The sequence below is a fragment of the Rattus norvegicus genome, chromosome 12 (assembly GCF_036323735.1).
Source record: "Rattus norvegicus strain BN/NHsdMcwi chromosome 12, GRCr8, whole genome shotgun sequence".
In the NCBI taxonomy this organism is placed as follows: Eukaryota; Metazoa; Chordata; class Mammalia; order Rodentia; family Muridae; genus Rattus; species Rattus norvegicus.
The window spans coordinates 45,242,622-45,264,736 of NC_086030.1; the positions used below are offsets into that span (position 1 = coordinate 45,242,622).

At 45.7% G+C, this 22,115-nt stretch overlaps 1 long non-coding RNA gene and 1 pseudogene across 1 annotated transcript; both read left to right on the forward strand.

Annotated features, from left to right (window-relative positions):
- Window positions 1–183: 183 nt before the first annotated feature.
- Window positions 184–15,963, forward strand: LOC134481206 (uncharacterized). The gene is made up of 3 exons (XR_010056570.1): window positions 184–475; window positions 9,399–9,469; window positions 10,665–15,963. It is a non-coding gene; the product is annotated as an uncharacterized LOC134481206 (long non-coding RNA).
- A 1,635-nt stretch (window positions 15,964–17,598) lies between these two features.
- On the forward strand, window positions 17,599–20,023 carry Ralgds-ps2 (ral guanine nucleotide dissociation stimulator, pseudogene 2; annotated as a pseudogene).
- Window positions 20,024–22,115: the final 2,092 nt, after the last annotated feature.

The following is a 22,115-nucleotide window of genomic DNA, read 5'->3' on the forward strand; positions in this document are numbered from 1 at the left end:
TCGTGCTTTGACCCCCTGCCCTTGAGTGTCACGGTGACAGGAAGCAGAGAGAAAGAGCAGACAGGAAGGGGCAGTGCAAAACAGAGCCCCCAATAACTGACTTCCTCCAACAGGGCCCTGTCTTCTGCCTTTTCCCACTTCCCAGTGATGTCCTTGGATGATGAAACTGCCCGGTGACTAACCTAATGGTGACGGAATTCTCAGGTTCCAGAGTTCTCTGGAGATGACATCACAGACACTCAGAGCACTTTGCCCACCTCCTGGGTGCGTCCTACTCCAGTAATCATAAGCAACCGCCCCAGTTACCGTTAGGCACCCCAGGTCCTAGATTCCTTCAGAGAAGGGGAAGGGACTTCCTTCTGTCTCATGGGAAATGTCCCTGGGGACAGGAACCTGACGTTGTCTTTGTGAGTTTTAGGTATTTGATACCTGCTGGTGTCTGCAGGGAAGAACCGAGAGGCGGGCGCTGCTCAAGGTGAGGGAAGGCACCAAGCCATGTTATAGGATGCAGCAAGAGGGTGACTGGATAGTCTCAGGCCCCAGCGCTTCTTAGCTGGGTGAGGCTGCACGGGAGTTGTCAAGGCTTTGTTTTTTCATCTGTAAAATGGGCTCAGGAGTGAGCAGTGACTAAGCACAGTATCCCCTGCCTCAGTTTTTTTCAGCACATACTCAGATCCACTGGTTTCCTCTCCTTTTGTTCTTAAATGACTCCATTGAGGAGATCTGCCTCATCTAACTCACCCACCCAGAGTGCAGCAGGGCCCGGGTGGCGTCAGATGGACTCGAGCATCTGGGATCTAGTGTTAGCGGAGCAGAAGAATAGTAATGAGTCTATTTATTGAGCTTCTTGTTCAACAACGCTTTCTCCTTTAATCTTTACAACAGCCCTGATTAAATGACTGGCCTTAAAAGTCAGCCAGTCGGTGTGTGGCTTCCCCATTCCCACAGGAGGGAGTTCTGGCTTAGAGCTGGGGAGGGGTGAGGCTGGTACTCATCTCTGCTTGTGGACTTGGTTTACAAAGATACTGGTAAAACATAGTGGCTCTAAGGACTAGGATGGAGCCTAGCGGCAGAGTGCTGGCCCAGCCTATGGGCGGCCCTGGGCCCCACACAGCAGAGCAAGAATACGAGTGAGCTCCAAAAGCTGATGTTTGGTTGGGGCCTTGGAGATGACTTGGCAAGTCAGGGCATTTGTCACAAGTCTGATAACCTGAAGTTTGGTCCCTAGGACCCACATGGTTGGGGGAGAGAATCTGATTTCTGTAAGTTGTCTTTTAATATGCACTCTTGTGCATTGAACATACACATACATATACATACACACACACATATATATGTATATACACACATACACATATACATATACACACATCCACATATTCACATACACATATATGCATACACACATATACATATATGCACACGTACAAATACACATATATGCACATATTCACATACACATACACAATACACATAAATACATATATACACATATACACACATAAATACATATTCACATACACATATACACACATACACACATATATATACATACACACATGTTTACATATACATATATATACACATACATACATATTCACATACATATATGCACATATGCACCATACACACATATGCACATATTCACATACACATATTCACATACACATATACAATACACATATATACATATACACACATATACACACATACACATATATATACATATTCACAAATACATATATACACATACACACACATATATATATACATACATATACACACATATATATTTACAGATACATGTATACACACACATAAAACAAAAAATGAAGATGGGTAGAACGGAAGTTTAAAAGTTGTTAATGTGTATTTATGAAAGTATATGTGTGTATGGTATGTGTGTTTGTGTGTGTGTGTGTGTGTGTGTGTGTGTGTGTGTGAGAGAGAGAGAGAGAGGTGTAGGACAAAGGGCAGTCTCAGATGCCATCCTTAGGAACTGCCCGCCTTCCTTGAGACTGGCTTTCACTGGCTTAGAGCTCATCCATTAGGTGAGGTTGGCTGGGCTGTGGGTCCCCGAGGTCCCCTCCCCCCCATACACAATGTTTAGAGTACAAGCTCACACTGCCACACCCACTGCTTTCACATGGGTTCCAGGAATTAAATTCAGGTCTTCATATCTGCTGGCAGGTGTTTTCTGAGGGAGCTCCTCAGCCTTGCATTTTACAGACAAGGAGAGTGAGAAGCCAGGTCACAGGGGACAAGTTGGAACCGTCTGTCCCAGACAGGAAACCGGATCTCTTCATTTCTAGCTATTGTGTGGCTTCTGGGGCTCTATGGGAAGGTGGGAAGTGTTTCTTTGGAGCGGTCTGAAGTTCATAATGGGCCCTGCCAGGCTTTGATTCCTTAGCTTCTCTCTGTCTCAAAAGCCGAGAACTTGTGGAGTCCTGGTCCCCTCTCCCCAGGGCTGCGCCACCTCTGAGTCAGGGAGGCTCTTACAAGTGCAGGTTTTATGGCAATCACCTGCCCTTGGGTCCTCAGGACACATCAAAGCATCACCAGACTGGAGATCAGCCTCTTAGAGGTTGGGGATAGACTTGGATTGGCTGATTAGGCTGCAGAAGCGTCATCGGAGATACAGAGTCACGGGAGAGCTTAGGGCAGGGTTGTACACGGCACTCGTTAGGCACAGTCATGGATTTTACTGCACAAGTAGGGGAGAGAAACGAGAATGGGCGGCAAACCTTCTCCACCAGACACCTAGGCATCCATCTAATGCTTCCCTGGTGTGTGTAAGGTCTGGTTACCCACTCCCAAAGCCTTGCCAAGCAGAGGACAGAATCCAGCCTACAGTAGGTGGTCAACGAAGGAGTGAGCTTGTCTCCCAGTGTGCGCTGTGGTTTTAGATTGTCAACTTACAGGGTACGTGGGGTTACGTGAGGAAGGACTAACCAGGGTCTGTTGTTGGTGAGGATGGGGTCATGGGGTGGGAACACAGCACTGGGAGGACTTCAGTCAAGGCAGGGCAAACCAGGTCAGCAGCTCCAGGGTAAACACCCACAAGGTGAAAGCCCAAATTGTTTTCTTCGGGAGCTGAGGATAGACCCTCTCCAGGGCCTTGTACACACCAGGGAAGTTCTGCCTCAGGCAGAGGCCAGAGGATTGCCACAAGTTTAAGGCCAGCCTGAGCTCCACAGTGAGTTTCAGGCTAGCTCAGGCTACAGGTACAAGACATGCCCCTCAATTATGATGTCATAGATGGGGGGAATTCTACACTTGACCTCCTGTGCTATCCGAATAAAGGCACGGCGAAAGGACGGGGCATAGTTCTCACCTAGCTGTGGATATATAAGCGCTTAGGAAGCAAAGATGAGATTTCTGAATAGATTTGGTTCCTACCCTGCAAGACCTCGATACGACTATCCAAATCAGGAAAAAAAAAACAAAACAAAAAACAAAACAAAACAAAACGAAACAAAACCCACCACCAACGAATAAACACCAGACCTGAATGAAGTGCTTCTAGTACTCAGGCATTTGGGATAATGTCCGTTTAATTAATATGAACTGACAAAGTCCTCATGCGATATAGCTCTTGGTAAACATCTCTACTTTCCGAAAAGGGACACCGAAGCCCCCAGTGCTGGTGCCCTGACCTGCCCTCTCTCAGAATCTGCAAGGCTGCAGCTCCTGGTGCCCACACGAGCCTGTGGCAGGTGGAAGCTGCCCGAGGCCCGCTGTCACCCCAGCTTGGGTGGCGAGGACCCAGCTGGCATCCTTGCTGTTCCGTGACCCTCAGGCACCGGCTCAGCACACACCCGCCCCTGCTCCCATTTGAACCCGGCCGCTGTTTCTGCAAGTTTCCATTTTTAGCTCCCTGGACTGGAACGCAGTGTTCAACGCACCGTAAACCGCAATGTCAGTTTGATTAGAGAGAGGCGCATGTGGGCTCCGGCTCGCGCCTCGCCGTGTCTAATAATAGCGCGCTGGATTCTCTCTCCCCTCTCCTCTCTCCTTCCAAAGCATTTCCTATGCAATGTCCCATTTAAGCTCCCAGGGCTCCGGGGAGGTAGCCGGCTGGTGGCTATTGAGTGAAAGGGCTTCTAGAACTATTCAGTGCTCTTAAATGTGAAAGGGTTATTGTCCTTGCTGTTTTAAAGGGGGGAGAGAAACAGAACTGGGAGGCTGGGAGCAAGGTTCTAAAAGGAGCTGGTGTCTAAATGAGCACATGCTCTGTGTGTCTTCTCTTGCCAACCACAGAAAGTGCATTTTTTTTATGCATAAGAAAAAAGGCTTAGGGAGATCAGATATCTGGTCCAAGGTCACAAAGCTCTCAGGTGACAAACTATGGTTTTGACCAAGGACTTACTTATAAGGCCTCTGAGCCCTGTATGGTGTCACTGAATAGGGTTATTCTGGAAATAGAGACACAGCAAGATCTCTATACTCTTGTCTCAGACCGATTCAGCATGCTGCTTCTGTCCTTGGGAGTTTTACCTAAGGACGTTATAAACCAGAGGGGTTAATTCCAATCAGATGTGGGCACTTTTCACCCATGAAAAATGCAGAGGACAGCAAATTCTTGTTTGCTTTTCCTTCCAGTTCTACCGTGCATTCGCTCGCTCATCCATCCTTTCATCCAGAGCCTTGGTTTCAGGGACGGTCTTTGTGTGACCCAGAACAAGCGGCATCACAATGGGCACCACAATGAATCCAACTTCATAGGGTCATTGTAAGATGTGTGGATGTGGGAAACAAAAATATTTGCGAGCCAAAGAGTTCGTCAACTTCCGGGTAGATTTGAAGGTCGGGTATATGACGTCACTGGCTGTACTCTCTCCATATCTCTGAAGCTTCTGTTTGCGTCAGTGTCTCTTCCCAGGTGAGACGATCTCTTACAGCTCAAGACTGAGTTGCTACTTATAATCTCGGCATAGTAGGACCTCCCTTTCCCAAAACCTAGGGTAAAATCCATGGGCTCAATTCCCATTGGACTAACTTGAATCACATGCTTATCTTTCAACCAATCCCGTGGGTCTTGAGTAGAGACAAATAAGTGGATTGGCCAGACTCATGGAGTAGAAGTGGGAGGAGAATGTAGGTCCTTGAAAGTCAAGAAACTGAATGGGTGCATGGCGGCCATGTTATGCATTTTAGGAATGTACTAGACATGAGGACTTACCTCCAAGTCATTTATTTAGTAGGAAGTCCTTATGGGCTTGGCTTAACATTCAAGAAACCTTGGATTTCACCCCCAAGCACTTGCAGAAAACCAAGCAGGGATGGTACGTGCCTATTCATCCCAGCACCTAGGACGTGGAGGCAGGAGGATTAGAAGTTCAAGGTTCACCTTGGCTACAAAGAAAGTTGGGGCCAGCCTGGACTATATCTGGGCTAGTCTCTCTCTCTCTCTCTCTCTCTCTCTCTCTCTCTCTCTCTCTCTCTCTCTCTCCTCTCTTTCTCTCTTTCTCTCTCTCCTCTCTATCTCTGCCTGTCTCTCCCTTCTCCCTCCCTCCATACTTACACACACACACACACACACACACACACACACACACACACACACACACACTTTTATAAGAATAAGAAAAAAACAGGTAGGGAATAGAGGAGACAAGACAAAAGGAAGTAGTAAAGGTTTTTATTATAGGCAAAGGGTTATTATAGTTCTAGCCTAGCCTTGAAAACGTTCTGAGTGTAAATTACATGTCCCACTTTCAAACAAGGAAACTAAGGGGTTTTTATTCATGAACCAGTCACTGAGAGCAGACTAAATTCCACTGTATTCCCAGAGTATGTACATTCTGGAGAACTTGTAGGTCTCTACCTAAGGGAGGCCGCTGCCCTCGTAGCTCAAGGGTGATGTTCTAAAGCCCACAGGTGCAAATCTTCCACAACTGAATCACACAGAAGCTTGGCTGTGTACAGAGGCATTGGGAGGCATCCAAGATACCCTGGATGCAGTTCCAGAAAAGCCCTCTAGAGTATGGGAACTTGTTTCAGTTGAAGGAGGTGAAGGAGGAATGAGACCAGGACAAGGGACTAGGAGGAATGAAAGCCACTGTGGGTACATGAGAGGAACTTGATCAGGAAGGAGGACCAGAAAGAGAGCAGGGGCCAGTCCCACTGCCTCCCCTGACAGTTAGTGACAGTATCTATCATTAGCACACACCTGCAGAAGCAACTGAGCGGGTATGTGAGGGGCAGGGACATCAGGGAATCAAGAGAGGCTGCTCAGCCCCACCCCCTCAACCCCACTAGATAAAGGAGGTTGGTGCAGGCCCACCGTACTCTGGGTGATGTGGGTACCTGCGTAAACCAAGAGTGATCCTCCAGGGCTGGAGAGATAGCTCAGTGGTTAGAGCATTGACTGCTCTCCCAGAGGTCCTGAGTTCAAGTCCCAGCAATCACATGGTGGCTCACAACCATCTGTAATAGGATCCGATACCCACTTCTGGTGTGTCAGCAACAGTGTACTTATAATAAATAAGTAAGTAAATAAATAAATCTTAAAAAAAAAAGAGTGATCCTCCAGATGCTCGAGACCTAGAGGTCTGTAAATCAGTCTCTAACTGAATTCTCTCTGCCCCACCTCTCATCCTCCTATGACTTTCTGAACAAGACAAGCCACCATCTTCCTGCCTCAGTTTCCCCTTTTGTCATTTGAGCCTCTACAGTGGGTACTGAGGGGCAGAGAGAAGAGAGGGATAGAGCGTAGGAGGCCAAGCCAGCAGCTCCCCTTCTCCCCAATGTCAAGACTACTTGATTTGCTAAGTATCTGAAGGGGAGGGAGGAGGGTCAGACCAGTGATGGGCAAACAGGGAGAGTCTTTGATGGCTGCCAGGCTCTGTGCTATGGGTGCTTAAGTGCATCAACTACTTTTCCGGCCACGGTGTCAGAATTCATGACAGTGGCGACTTAAAAAGGAAGGTTTACTTGCAGTCAGAGAGCCCTCAGTATCCACGCACTTTAGTCCTGACCCCATCCTGGGGTTAGGGTCATGTGTTCCCACATCCAGCTTTTACATGGACACTGGGGATCTGACCTCTTGCCCTCAAGCTTAGGCAGCAAACATTTTAACCACTGAGCCATCTCCCTGCTTATTCTTAATAAATGGAGCATGACTTACTGGAACAAGAAATGCCCGTCTACTTTGGCGACTCCAGGAAGTTATTCTCCTATCAAAGGAGTAAGCTGAGACAGTGGTCCAAAGCTCTTGGCTGTGCTCAGACAGTCTCCCATCACCACCCTCTCACCCTTCTAAACTCACTTTTTTTTCTGTAAGCGTAGAATAATACATAAACCCGCAGAAGGTCCCTTACCTGTTATCCATCCCTCTTTCTCCGGACCTGGTCTCCCTCATCTGGCAAGAATATATACATTTGTTTTACCTGGGAGTTCCGCTGCTGCCTCCCTTCTCAGATCACGTGTTTCAGAGGCTAGCTCCACCCACAGCTCCATATGTGATCAAGTGACCAAAGCTTGACCAATCAAAGCATTCCCCATATCTCTGTCCTCGGTCATTGGTCCAGAGGTCACAAGCGGATCTGAACTCGGGACACAAGTCAGAGTAAACCACTGAGAAAGAGAACCTCTCTGGAATACAAGTGGGCTGAGCTGTATGTCACTAGGAGCCTTGGAACTCGCTAACCATCCCTGGAGAAAGGTACTTGAAGGTAAAGGCAGGGTGGGTGTATTGAGATGTCTTTTCTTGTGATGCTATCTAGTGATCTGGATTCACCTCGGACACATACTTCTGGGACTGTCTGCAGGGTACATGTGTGGGTAGGCAACACCATCCCTGTGAATCTGGACTGAGTAAACCGGACCAAGCAAGCTGAGCGCCAGCATTCCTCTCCCCTCCCTCCTCTTGCTTTCCCTCCCCCATGATGGTCCTCAGCTTGGCATACCTTTCCCCACGGGCTGAACTAAGTGTCTTTGTCAGAGTTTCTGTTAACTTGACACAAGCCTACGCTTACATGGGGAGAGGGACTCCCTGTTGAAGAATTGCTTCTATCAGGTGATGAGTGGGCGTGTCTCTGGGGGGAATTTTCCTAATTGCTGATGGATATAGGAGGGCACAGTCCACTGTTGGTGGTGCCATTCCCTAGGCAGGCAGGTAGGTCTGGGCTGTGTAAGAAAGGCTGCTGAGCAAGCTAGCAACCAGTGTTCCTCCATGGTCTCTGCTTAAGTTCCTACCTTTCAGTTTCCTCCCTTGAATTTCTGCCCTGACTCTCCTTAATGACCTATTAAAGCAAATAAGTCCCTTTACCCCCAAGGTTGTTTTTGGACAGTGTTTCATCACAGTATGTCTCGCTATTCAGGACAGTCCCTCTTTTGATCTATTATGACGGCATGGCCTATTTTCTCCCTGTTTCAGTCTGAGTGTGTACTGAAAGCCTGGTGGGGTCTATCCACTGTGCATAACATGGACAGATGTCTCTCCCATTAAGCATTGTCTTAGCCTCTTACTGGAAGTCTGGGGGCCTGAAGAAGCTGTTGACTGGAGATTGGGGACACAGAGGATTCCTGTGAGGTGGCAGAGGAATAGCTATCCCAACATGGGATTCTTTGTGGAAAAGAACATTTGAGCCATGAAGTGGCTATGCTGGAGACAGAGCGGTGGGGCCCCCAGCAGCCCGCTGTGCTTGCTGTTCACATCCTGTAGTGAGGATCCAGGGCTCTTTTGGATGCTGTCCTCACGCCACCTGTTATTGCTTCTTGCTTCCCCGACTCAGGTAAGCCCACATCCAGCACTAAGTACCTCTCCAGGAGGCTGTTGAAAGTGCCAACTTGATTAACGCTTTATATGATAAGATCAAAGATCCAGATACAGGAGCTTAAAGAACGGATTAATTTTAAAGAACAAGCAACCGAGAAACTGGAGCTGGCTGGATTTAGAGCTGGCAGAGAGCTCTCAAACTCAGAAGGGTCCCAGCCCACAGATGAAATCGATAGTGACCTCGGAAGATCCTCTGCCGAGACTCCAGAAAGACCAGGGCCAAGTGCTCTGGACCTTATATTTACGTCCTACGCCTCCTTTAAGGAATAGAACACCAAAAGGTATTAGGATTTGTTCCAGTCATCTCAAGAGCAGCAAGGTAGCCAACTGGTAGAAACAGGATTAAGTCTTTCGGACAGTTAGGCCTCTGGTTTCTTTTGGGGTGTCTGGGTGTGGGTTCCTTTTTGATCACTTGCATAAGACAACACATCAATCTTTTTTCTTTTTTTCCCCACCGGCGTCTCTGGCTTCCCTTCTGAGCTTCCTTTCATCTTTCGTCTTGCTGTTCTCCTACAGAGCCGTGGTCATTGTTAACTTTTGAGGGATCTCCAATAACCGGTACCTATTTAAAATTTTCAAATCCTTTCAACTTCTGAAGTTTCTTTTTAACACCTAGGGCCAACGGCTTAACAGAAAGCGACGCCGGTTGCTGATTTTCTTGTCTGGGTCTCTGCGGATGAACACCTGGTGAGCATTCTGGGAGCCCAGTGGGTGATCCTTGGGGTTATTGTATGACCTCATTCACCTCGGAAGGTAGGTTTTCTAGAAGCCATCTTCAGTCTTCCTAAAAAGGGCCTGGTGAAAACTGTCCTGAGCCCTCTTACCTTGGTCAGTGTTGACTCCCAGTCAGGGCAGACAGAAAGGAGAATCCATTGTATCCAGACAGAAGCAGAAGGAGAGTTGTGCAGACAGAGATGCATAGTAAAGACAACCAGAAGTGAGTATTACACATCCTTACACCTGAACAGTCCAGGCCAGCCTGGTGACATCTCCCATGGATCCTGGACACTGAATCAGCACTTACGTCAATCTTCATTTGTGTCTTAAACAGAACGTATCTTAATCAGATTTAGCTCCAGGGGTGACACACCAGGTGACTTCTAATTTTGTTCCCTATTGGTGTGGAGGTGTCAGATACCTCTGAGGTGTCAGGCAGCAATTGATCAGAGGGAATCCTGGGACCCTGGAACATCTCATGCTGTCCATGCTCTAGAAGTCCCTTGACTGCCACACTCTTCCCTGCTCTGATGAGCTCTGAGGTCCCTTGTACCTCAAAGTTTGATCCCTGGACATCTCGCTGGGGCTGCCAGTAACATTGTGAATTATCTACCAGTTATCATCATGGGGATGAGTTCAAGCCAGTAGAAAGGCTTTATTAGCCAGCTGGTAACTACACTGGGTGTTTGAGATGCCTGTGCAATCATAAGACTTTCTCAGGTTGAGGTTTTAAGCACAGAAACTGCATCCTGAGTTGACACATCTCAGTTGTCAAAAAATAGTTAGCCAGAAGCCAAAATTAGGAATTCTGGACTTTGGTCAATTAGATCTTTGCTTTGACAGGTGTTACTGACTACAAGTTAGGTTCCAAGGCACACATGGTACTTCTATCATGGCATAAGCTGTGCTAAGGTTTGGGTGCTTGTTCCAACAGATAACATCATAGTTTACTTTTGGCTGTTATCTAAGTATTAACTGGCCCTTATGGCCTTCTCTTTGTGTGTGTGTGTGTGTGTGTGTGCACATGCATGCACGTGCCTGTGCGTATGTGTGTGCATGCATATGTGTGTGTGTGTGTGTACCCATGTGCGTGTACAAGTGTATGCACCCATGTGCGCCCCTTCAGAAACCAGAGTTAGTATCCTCTTCTGTCACTCTCTGACAGATTGCCTTGAGAAAGGGCCTATCACTGAACTGGAAGCTTGTCATTTGAGCTATTGACTGGCCAGAGATCTCTCAGAATCCCCTTCCCAATCCAATCCCAGAGTTACAGGTATGTACAGCCAGGCCAGCTTTTAATGTGGCCACTGGGGATTTGAAATTAGGTCCTAAGTCTTACAGAGGAAGTACTCTTCCTCACTGAACTTTCTCCCCAGATCCCAGGAATCGCATCTTAAATCTGTTCTTTATTCAGAGAGGTTGATAATCGGGAAATATGGTGGATTAACGTAATAGATGCCTGTCTTGTGCCTAATTTTCAGCGAGCAGATATATATGTTTACATCTGGAGAAGGGAGTGGCTGTCAGTCATTCAGGATCTTGGCTCACCTCTCCGGTCAGGTGGTCAGCCTGACATTTCTGAGACTCTTGATGTCTGTTTCTTGCTATTGTCCCTCCTGTCCTTCTCCCCTCCTGTGGATGTTTGGGTTTAATCAATTCTCGAAACAAAGAGCCATGTCCATTCCTGCTGTCACCAACTTTCAGTTTCCCCCAGGGACATTTGAGCTGGGGTGGGGATAACTCAGAACAAACGAAGCATAGACGCTAAGCTAACAATAACGGGCCTGCAGATTTCTCTCTGTGCATGGAATTCCCCTGTCCATCCCTTCTGTTCCTTATTAATCCTGATACAATTTGCCAACTGCCACCTTAGGGAGGCTCTGTGACTGTGATAGTTTTATTTGTCAACTTGACACAATCTAGTATTACCAGGGAGAAGGACCTTGGAGAATTTCTGAGACGCATTACCTTAATTTGCATTGAAAGACCCACCCGCCATGGGTGGCATCATTTCCTATGCTTGGGACCTGGACTGAATAAAAAGGAGTTGAGGACCAGCATGTATACCTGAGTACATGTGTTCCTTCTCTCTTCTGATTATGTAACTTCCCTGCTCTGATGGCCTGCAGCCTAGAATTGTGAACCCAATAATTTTTCTTTCTTCAGTTGCTGTTGGCAGGGTATTTCACAGTTGTAAATGAAACTAATGTAATTATCCACACATGTAAGGAATCTGGAGTCTTAAGAAATTGACCACACAATTCAAAGTGTTTAGCAGGATAAAGGATCATTTCTGTAGAAGGGTGTGCAGCCTTGATTCATCAAGTAAACACACCCAGTGGGATCCCACTAGGTTTTTCTTCCTAATGCAAAATTGGTCCTGTGCCTCACTCTTGATTGGTCAGAGCTAAGCCTCACCTTTTTACCTGATTGGCTAACTAAAGCAGTGTGGTTTCTAGGGAGAAATAACTTAAACATACATTTGGATTATAAAAAGTGCTGACCCTGGGGGGAATTTGAATTTCTACCAGGCAACTTCTTTACAACATTTTAAATGGTGTTTTGCTTCATTTAACTCTTCAATAAGAAAGACAGTGCATTTTTATTTTTATTTCTCCCCTCGCCGGGGAAACCAGCCACGTTTGCCCACACTGCACACAGGCTGGTCCACATGATGACCAGAAGCCATACCTTAACCATGTCATGACAGAAGCACAATATATCTCAGAATAATGGATCACCAGCCTTTCATGTGACCAAGTGTGACTGTCTGAGGTGAGGAGTGAGTCCCCAGCACAGTGGCAGGCTCCTGACAGTTACTCAGAAGTTGTGACTGTCAGCACCTAGGCCCTCAGCAGCTCGTGTAGGCTCACCTTCTTGCAAAGTCTTAACAGTGGGAGCAGGGGCCATCTCTGACTCTGTTGCCTGTGCATGGGAGCCTCTCCCCTCACTGGGTTGCATGCTCCAGCCTTAATAGAAGAGGAGGTGCCCTGTATTAATGCAAACTGAGAAGCCAGGGCTGCTAAATATATATGAGAGGCCTGCCCTATTCTGAAGAATGAAGGAGGAACCGTTAGAGATGATGCGGATAGTGTTGGTGGAGAGAGAAAGAGAGAGGGAAGTCAGAGAGGAGGGGAGGGATGGAGGGAGGGAGGGACAGAGACAGACAGAAACACTGAGAGACAGACAGAGTAAGATGTAGAGAGACACAAAGACAAACAGAGACACACAACAACTGGCAGATTCACACAGAAACAGAGAGGGAGAACAGAAGAAGCATTCAAGAACACAAAAGTAAGGGGTTGTTTCTATGAATGTTATTTTAAGGGCCTTTATGAAGTTTCCCTCCCCTCTTTAGGGTTGGTCAGTTGCAAAAATGACTATATCGGTGACTGGCTTATAGGTTTGGCATAAACATGTCCTGATCAGCCAGAATTCAAGACCTGTACCTAAACATAGTAAAAGTAATATACAGCAAACCAGCAGCCCACATCACACTAAATGGAGAAAAACTTGCAGCAATCCCACTGAAATCAGGGGACTAGACAAGCTTTCTACTCTCTCCCTACCTATTCAATGTAATTCTTGAAGTCCTAAGCAGAGCAATTAGACAAGAAAGGGATGTCAAAGGGATACAAATTGGAAAGGAAGAAGTCATAATACCACTATTTGGAGACGATACGTGAGTATACTTAAGTGACCCCAAAAATTCCACCAGAGTACTCCTACAGCTGATAAACAACTTCAGCAAAGTAGTTGGATATGAAGTTAACTCAAACAAATCAGTAGACTTCATCTACTCAAGGATAAACAGGCTGAGAAAGAAATGGCACCCTTCACAATAGCCACAAATACTATAAAATACCTTGGTGTGACTCTAACCAAGCAAGTGAAAGATCTATATGATAAGAACGTCAAGTCTTTGAAGAAAGAAATCAAAGATGATCTCAGAAGATGGAAAGATCTCCCATGCTCATGGATTATTAGCAGGATTAATGTGGAAAAATGGCCATCTTGCCCAAAGCTATCTACAGATTCAATGCAATCCCCATCAAAATTCCAACTCAATTCTTCATAGAATCAGAAAGATCAATTTGCCAATTCATTTGGAAAAGAAAAAAAAACTTAGGATAGAGAAAACTATTCTCAACAATAAAAGAACTTCTGGGGAAATCCTCATCCCTGACCTAAAGCTGTATTACAGAGCAATCATGATAAAACTGCATGATATTGGTACAGAGACAGGCAGGTAAATCAATAGAATAGAATTGAAGACCCAGAAATGAACCCACACACCTATGGTCACTTGATCTTTCACAAAGGACCTAAAACTATCCAATGTAAAAAAGACAGCATTTTCAACATATGGAGGTGTTTCAACTGGAGGTCAGCATGGAGAAGAATGCAAATTCAACCATTTCTTATCTCCTTGTACAGAGCTCTAGTCCAAGTGGATCAAAGACCTCCACATAAAACCAGATACACTGAAACTAATAGAAGAGAAAGTAGGGAAGAGCCTTGAACACATAGACACAGGGGAAAATTTCCTGAACAGAACACCAATGGCTCATGCTTTAAGATCAAGAATCCACGAATGGGACCTCATAAAATTGCCAACCCTCTGTAAGGGAAAGGACACGATCAATAGGACAAAATGGCAACCAACAGATTGGGAAAAGTTCTTTACCAATCCTACATCTGATAGAGGGTTAATATCTAATATATACAAAGAACTCAAGATACTAGACTCCAGAGAATCAAATAATCCTGTTAAAAATGGGGTACAGAGATAAACAAAGAATTCTCAACAGAAGAATCCCGAATGACTGAGAAGCACCTAAGAAATGTGCACCCAACTAATGAGCCAACCTCTGTGCTTGAATTAGGGAAAAGCTGGAGGAAGCTAAGGAGGAAGTCAATCCTGCAGGTGGACCAGTTGCCTCAATTAACCTGAACGAGTGAGATCTCTCAGACACTGGATCACCAACCAGGCAGCATACACCAGCTGAGACCTTCAACACATATACAGCAGAGGACTCCTGGGTCTGGGTTCATTCATAGAGGATTCACCTAACCCTCAGGAGACTGGAGGCCCCAGGAAGTTTAGAGGTCCTGTGGGGTGGGTGGAGTGAGGACTTCCTTGTGGAGGTGGGTGCGGGGGCAGGCCAGGGGTGTAGGAAGGAGGTATAGCATGTGGAACCCTCAGGGGTTGGACCTGAGCAGAATAAAATATGGAGTGTAAAAATGAATAAATAAATAGATAAATTTAGAAAAAAAGTGTTCAACATCCTTAGTCATCAGGGAATGGCAAGTGAAAACCACCCTGAGATACCACCCATACTTCACAATCAGAATGGCTAAGATCAAAACCTCAGGTGACAGCAGATTCTGGCAAGGATGTGGAGAAAGAGGAACACTCCTCTATTGTTGGTGGGATTGAAAGCTGGTACAACCACTCTGGAAATCAGTCTGGAGGCTCCTCCAATAATTGGACATAGTTCTACCTGAAGACCTAGATTTACCACTCCAGGGCATATACCCAAAAGATGCTCCAACATATAACAAGGACACATGCTCCACTATGCTCACAGCAGCCTTATTTATAATAGCCAGAAGCTGGAAAGAACCCAGATGCCCTTCAACAGAGGAATGGATACAGAAAATGTGGTACATCTACACAATGGAGTACTACTCAGCTATCAAAAACAATGGCTACATGAAATTATTAGGCAAATGGATGGAACTTGAAAATATCGACCTGAGAGAGGTAACCCAGTCACAAACGAACACACATGGTATGCACTCACCGAGAAGTGGATGTTAGCCCAAAAGCTTGGAGCACCTAAGAAAAATTCACAGATCATATGAAGCTCAAGAAGAAGGAAGACCAAAATGTGAATGCTTCATTCCTTCTTAGAAAGAATAAAATACTCAGGGGAGGAAATACAGAAACAAAGAGTGGAGCTTGGACTGGAGAATGACATCCTCTAGTGACTGCCCCACCTGGGGATCCATCCCATATGCATCTATCAAACCCAATCACTATTCCTGATGCCAAGAAGTGCTTGTTGACAGAAGCCAGATATGGGTGTCTCCTGAGAGGCTCTGCTGGAGCCCTACTGATACAGATGAGGATGGTTGCAGCTAACCATTGGACTGAACAAGGGGAATCCAACGGAGCAGTTAGAGAGAAGACTGAAACAGTGGAAGGAGTTTGCCATCCCATAAGAAGAACAACAGTATCAACCAACCAGATCCCACTGGAGCTCTCAGGGACCAAACCACCAACCAATCAGCACATGTGGAAGGACCCATGAATCCAGCCACACATGTAGCAGAGGATGGCATTGTCCAGCATCATTAGGAGGAAGAGCCCTTGGTCCTGTGAAGACTTGATTCCCCAGTGTAGGATAATGCCAGGGTGTTGAGGTGGGAGTGGGTGGTTAGGAGTGGAAGCATCCTCATAGAAGCAGGGGGATGGGGGAGGTGATATGGGTGATGGGGGGGGGGAAGGGGATAACATCTGAAGTAGTTCAGGCTCAAGAGCAGCAGGAAGATGGGGACGTTGAGCAGCTACTGATGGAGAAAACCTTTACCAGTCCTTTGTGTTAAACTACCAAGTGTTATGCAGGTCAAGACAATGAAGAAGAAGCCAGCCATCTTGGAAGTCTGCGATTTTGTTAACTCTATGGCTGCTCTACTAACTCTCTGTCCTACAGTCAATGTTTTTAACTCCTCATCTCGCTGGGTCAGTGGTAATATTTAGTCTTCCACTGCCTTTCTATCACAGTTGTATGCCTCTACCTGATTTGTGCCTGTGCTGCTGTAAGGAAGCTAAGGGAGTTTTGTGTCTTCGTCTTGGTGACATGGTCAGCCTCCTAGATGCTTGGGACACAATCCTCACGTCGCATAGTCCTTCTCCACATAGGCTGTTCATGTCTGGATAATTTCCAACTTATCAAGTGGAATTGGCACCTTCACAGATATATCCTCTGTACTTAGATGTCCCTGTTCCCATTACCAATGGAGCCGACAACTCACCTACTTGTAGGAACACAGCCACCAAGAGTCCCAGAGTTTATTGTCTTTTATATTGTCTCAACAGAGGATGCAGCTCAAGACCATGATATGGAACTATGTTCCTTTGAAAAAAAATGTTAGCTCCCAGTATTTTTTGTGTGCCAAGTCATTTTAAAATATTCTGGCTTTTGCCTTAACCAGTAAAAGAATGTTACAGTCTACCAACACACACACACACACACACACACACACACACACACACACACACACACACAGATGCACATGTATTTTAGCATGTAAGCATGTAAGCACTCCCATGTACTTTCATGCATGCACTTGCACAAATGCACATAACATATGTAAGAATGATCTCATGCACATGCCCTCCTCACACGTACTGGGAGGAACTAGCCTGCACATGCATGTGCACACGCAGGAGATCCTGAACAACTTTTGGGAATTGAAACAAAAGAAACTAAGAAAACATCCCAGGGAAGAGCAAAGGAGCAATGAACTCCACTCTGCTTCATTAGGCAAGGGAGACAAGATAGTGATTTCCCGTGACACTGCCCACCATTGGTGGAGTGCATGAGTCTGAACTCATGCACACGATGTGGACTCCTCTGCTCACTGGCTTGCTAAAGCTTGACACAGACACTCTGTTTAAAGGACGGAGATGACCAGGGGTTGAACAGTGAATGACTTTGGAGTAAAACCACTGGGAAGGGCAGAAAAAGAAAACACAGAAGTATAGAGGAAGAGATGGGATACCAGGGAGTGAGGGAGATGAGGATCTAGAGAAGAGATTGGCTGCCACGTACCACAGGGTGGGGACAGAGAAAGGGTGGTGATTGTTGTTCAAGTTTCATTCAGTTGCTCTGACCAGCACCAGGACTAAATGCTACTGAGGAAAGAAAGTTTTCTTGCAGGTGACGGGTCACAGTCCATCCCTGGAGAGAATCACCTCAAGGACTCAAGCAGGAATTGAAAGAAGAAGCAATGGAGGATGAATCCCCTCTGAAAGAGTGCTGGGGTGCCAGCCTCCATCTTGTAAGCTGGTGGATATTCCTAGGTCAGCTGTTCACAAAGGGCTGTAAACCTCTGGGCTTAAGCCCTGAAATGATCATGGTGGTGGAAACTGACTCTGGGACAGATAATTCCTATGCAGGCACACTGACATTGTGGGGCTGCTGGCTTTCACAGGCATGCATGTGATCTCACAACACACAGAATGCACACAAGGTCAAGGAAACATGCCAAGGGTATGTTTACAGAGATTGGGATAATTAGGGCTGAATTTTATGATCATGGTTACAGATGCAGTTCAACCGTAGGGACTCAGCTTGCAAAGCTGAGGTGCTGTCCATATCGAGATATCTCTTGGGAACAGTGGAGTGGGAAACAGATGTGTACCTGTGTTTATTTGTGCACCTAGGAAACGGGAGGGGACGTGGGAGCCTTTAAGGAAAGTCCTGTTGAAGAAGGGTCAGTAATGGAACCACCCTCTTGAAAATGACCTAACAATGCAGAACCTTGGTAACCAGGCAACCCACCAGTCAGAGCAAGGCCTGCAGGCTCACTTGTCAGAGACAGTAGAGAGGGCAGGATGTTTTCTTGCTGTCTTGGGACTACTCGAGGCTCAGGCCTCAAGAAAGACAAGAGGGAAGGCCATAATGGTGTCTGGAGGCACGGGGTTCACTCTTGCCTTCAATGCCTGTGGCCATTTTCCCAAAAGGGAACAAATTTGACCAAGGCCAGCCAAGGACAGGACCACACAGACCAGGTAACCATGTTCTTTTCTCTGTGTGCTTGGCAGAGAAACAATTCAGGGGAGCTTGGATGAGGAGAACCAATCAGAAGGCTGCAGGTGTGCACCAGGTTGAACCCTCCACTTTGATCTCTACTCAGGTGGAGGATGCTTCTGCTCAACAGGACCAGATGCAGCCCCGGAGAGAGTCCTGCACCAGGGCACAGACTGTGGTTGAGCAGATGAACACCCTGGTGCCTTCTCTGCAGGAAGGGGACCCCTTCATTGTCCTGGCTTTTCTGTCTACATACTGAAGTTTTGCCAGCCCCCTCCTGGTATTGGATCTGCTGTTTGTGAGGTGAGTGCCCATCTCCAAGCCTGTAGTTCTCAAATCCTCCTGTTGGTTCCAGGAATCAATCTCTCTCTCTCTCCCTCTCTCTCTCTCTCTCTCTCTCTCTCTCTCTCCTATTCCATCTCCCTATCTTTTCCATTTCCTTCTCCTGTTCTGTCACTCTCCCTCTTCATCTCAGTCTCTGTCGTCTCTGTCTCTGTCTAAGTCTCTGTCTCCATCTGTTTATTGTCTATATAATTGTCAGAACCCATTAGCATGCATTAAGCAATTCCTTCTCCCAGGTTTGGTCCAAGTGACCAGAGCTGAGACCCTAAAATGGATGTAACCAACCCCTCTACCTTGAAAAAGCACTTTATCCTTCACCCAGTGTTTCTGAGGCCTCAGTGGATGCAATTCTCTCATATATAAAGGAGGTTCTGAAAATTTTAGAGTACCCACTAGAGATGTGTCCCAAGTAGAGACCCATGAAGGATAATCCAGGAAACCATGTGACCAAGGAGATGTCTGGATAGAGAAGCCTGTGTTCAACCTTTGCACAGATACATTGAAAGCACCTATTGTGTGCAGGTGAAGTGCTAATTGAGAGCAGCCAGAACTGCCAGTATTAGGTGAGGGGCCTGGATCTTTCCAGGTGACATTCTCTCTGGTCTTCTCTAGGTACACATACTTCAGCCCTTATTCTAAAGAGGATGAACAAGTAAAGAACACCCTCCATAGCTTCCTGGAAACATGGCTGGACAAGAACCCTGAGGACTTTTGTGACCCATCAGACATGTTGCCTCTGAAACACCTGAAGGCCTACTTGAGTGTGTACATGCCCAACCCTGATCTTAGTGTCCGTGTCACGAGGCTGCTGACCCAGCTGCAGGAAGAACGTGCCAAGGATTCCCAGGCCAAGGATGAGGAAGAGTGGGATCTGGGGAGACACACATCCTCAGATCCACAGATTGAATGGGTGTAAATCAGCATGGGAAAGAGACAATCTGGAGCCAGATCCAACTTGGGCACCAGAGGAGGAGGGCACAAAAACCTCCAGAAGTTTCTTTGATCCGTGAGTAATTGCAAGCAGCAGCCCAGAGAGCACACGTGATAGCAGCTGTGGAACCTGCGTCTCAGTATGTCTGTAGATACAATGTATCTTTCAGTCATCTCCTGCTTGCTACAGTGGGCCTACCTATTTAGAGAATAGCCCTGTCACCTGTGATCATCAATTGGAGTCTGTCCTACAGCTGAGCTGCTGCCCCTGCCCCTCATGATCAGCTGCTGACTTCCATCCAGCAGCAGTTCCAACCCCACAGCCAGCCTTCCCCTCCCCTGAGAAATAGCCTTTTTACTCCTTCTGATGTTTTCAATGTTGTGTTTATTTTGAGTACTGGTTTTTAATAAATTGTTAGTATTTGGTTTACATTGTCTAAAAATGCTATCAATAAGGAGAGAAAATATCTACCAATTATGAATATTCTATTTGATATATTATTTTAAGTTTATTTAAAGTTGTTTAAGGAACAAAAATAAAAAAATAAACAAGCATTTAAAACAATTGACATGCTGAAATTATATGTTTAAGCATCTTAAATAGTCCTTTTTCTCGAGAAGGTATACAAGTCACTACTAAATCACATGTAATACTGTTCAATATTACCTTTCAGTAAACTTCAAACTAAACCTGAGGAGGGTACCACTTTTGTCCAGTGGTAACAATTCAATTCACACAGAAGTGGCTACATTTTACACCCAGATATTCCAAGGATTGGCGAGGATGGAGAATCTTAGAATCCTGGCACATTTCTGGGGCACATATAGAAGACCTTATCTACTTTCGGAAATACTTGGCTAGTTCTTCAAAATTACAAAGGCAACTAATTTGACTTTGTTCCTCTCTTGATGTGTAAATCCCCCAGAGAATTAAAATCAGAAATCCAAACTGCACAGGTGTTGTTCTGTAGAGGGACTGACTAATTGTAGCATGTGCTAATACATGCTACAGCACAGGCAAGGCTCAAAGTTACGGAGCTAGCCAAGAAGCCAGAGACAAGTCTAGAATTAGGCAAGCATTTCTATAATGAATAGATCTATGCAGGCAAAGAGATGAGAGTTGGCTTCCCATGATATTTTGGAAGGAGAAAAAGGTTTTGAATGGGTAGGAAGGTGTTCATCGAATGAAGAATATATTTTGTGAGCGTACACAATGCATTTTGATTATATCTACCCCCTCATCACCTCCCATCTACACATCCCATGACTTGCAAACAAGACTCCATTCTGGTATTAATTAATTAAATTATTTTATTTATTATTTATGATAATTGATGATTTAATATTTCAATTTTATTCACTCTCTGCATCCAAGTAATGTGGATCATGTAGAAACAGGTATATCATCATTGTCTTAGTGCACAAATGCAGTCAGTCTACCACTGGTCATTTCCTCAAACCAAAATGAGGTGAGGATGTCAGAAACCCCTTCTCCATGACTAAGAATAGGCATAAAATACCTTACAACCAATAACATGGAATCCATATTATACACACTAAGGACATGCAGAGTTAAAAGAGAAAAAATCCGTATATAAATAATAATGAAATATAGAAAGTAAATTACAAAAAGTCCTGATAGGACATTATGAAACCAGGAGCCTCCTCCATAGATGGAAATGGGTTCATTTTCTGTTGGCCGTTTGCTGATGAACATGAGGACTGCACTTAAATATTTGTTTCCCTAGAGACCCCCTTAAAAAAAAACTAAACTTACAATTGCAAGGGGTTATCAAGTGGAGATTATCCTGGGTTAAGAATGGGTGCATGAGGCTACTTCTCCAGTTTAGGACTGAGTGTTCCAAGGTGTCTCACTCTACATAAGATCTGCTTATGGGTCTCAGTTTGTCTTGTGATCTGCTTCAGGAGGACGCTTCTCTGATGTTGGTTGAGCAAGGCAATCATCTATGAGCATAAGAGATCATTAGGAGTCACTGTTTTCCTCTTTCTTTGGTAGAATGGTCCTATTTAGATTTCCCCCAGGTCTCTGAACTATCATATCTATTCTCAGGTTTTTGGTCAGCCAAGCAGCATCAGGTGTGGTGTCCATGTCAGGGAGTGAATCTTAAGTCCAGTCAGACATCTCTTGGTTACTCCCACAATATTTGTGTCACAGTAGTACATGCATATCTAACAGACCTGACACCATCATAAGTCAAAGGGTTTGTAGTATGGTTATGGCTATGTTTTTTTTTTTCTTGGAAACGTGGAGAAAGTTTTCTAGGGGAGACTTGATGCCTGCAAGCCCAGGAATCCCAGCTTTGGTTTTCTCACATCTCAGACTGCACTCTCTATTCCTGGAGCATCCGCTGACTCAGTGTAAGCTACTGTGATGAGTGCAGTCAAACTCTCCATGTTTTGCCAGCCTAATGGCTGTGGTGACATGGACCAACAGTACAGATCTAAACGGAATTCCCAACAGAACACTCTCGCTTAAAGTAATGCACTAAGAGAAATGTTCA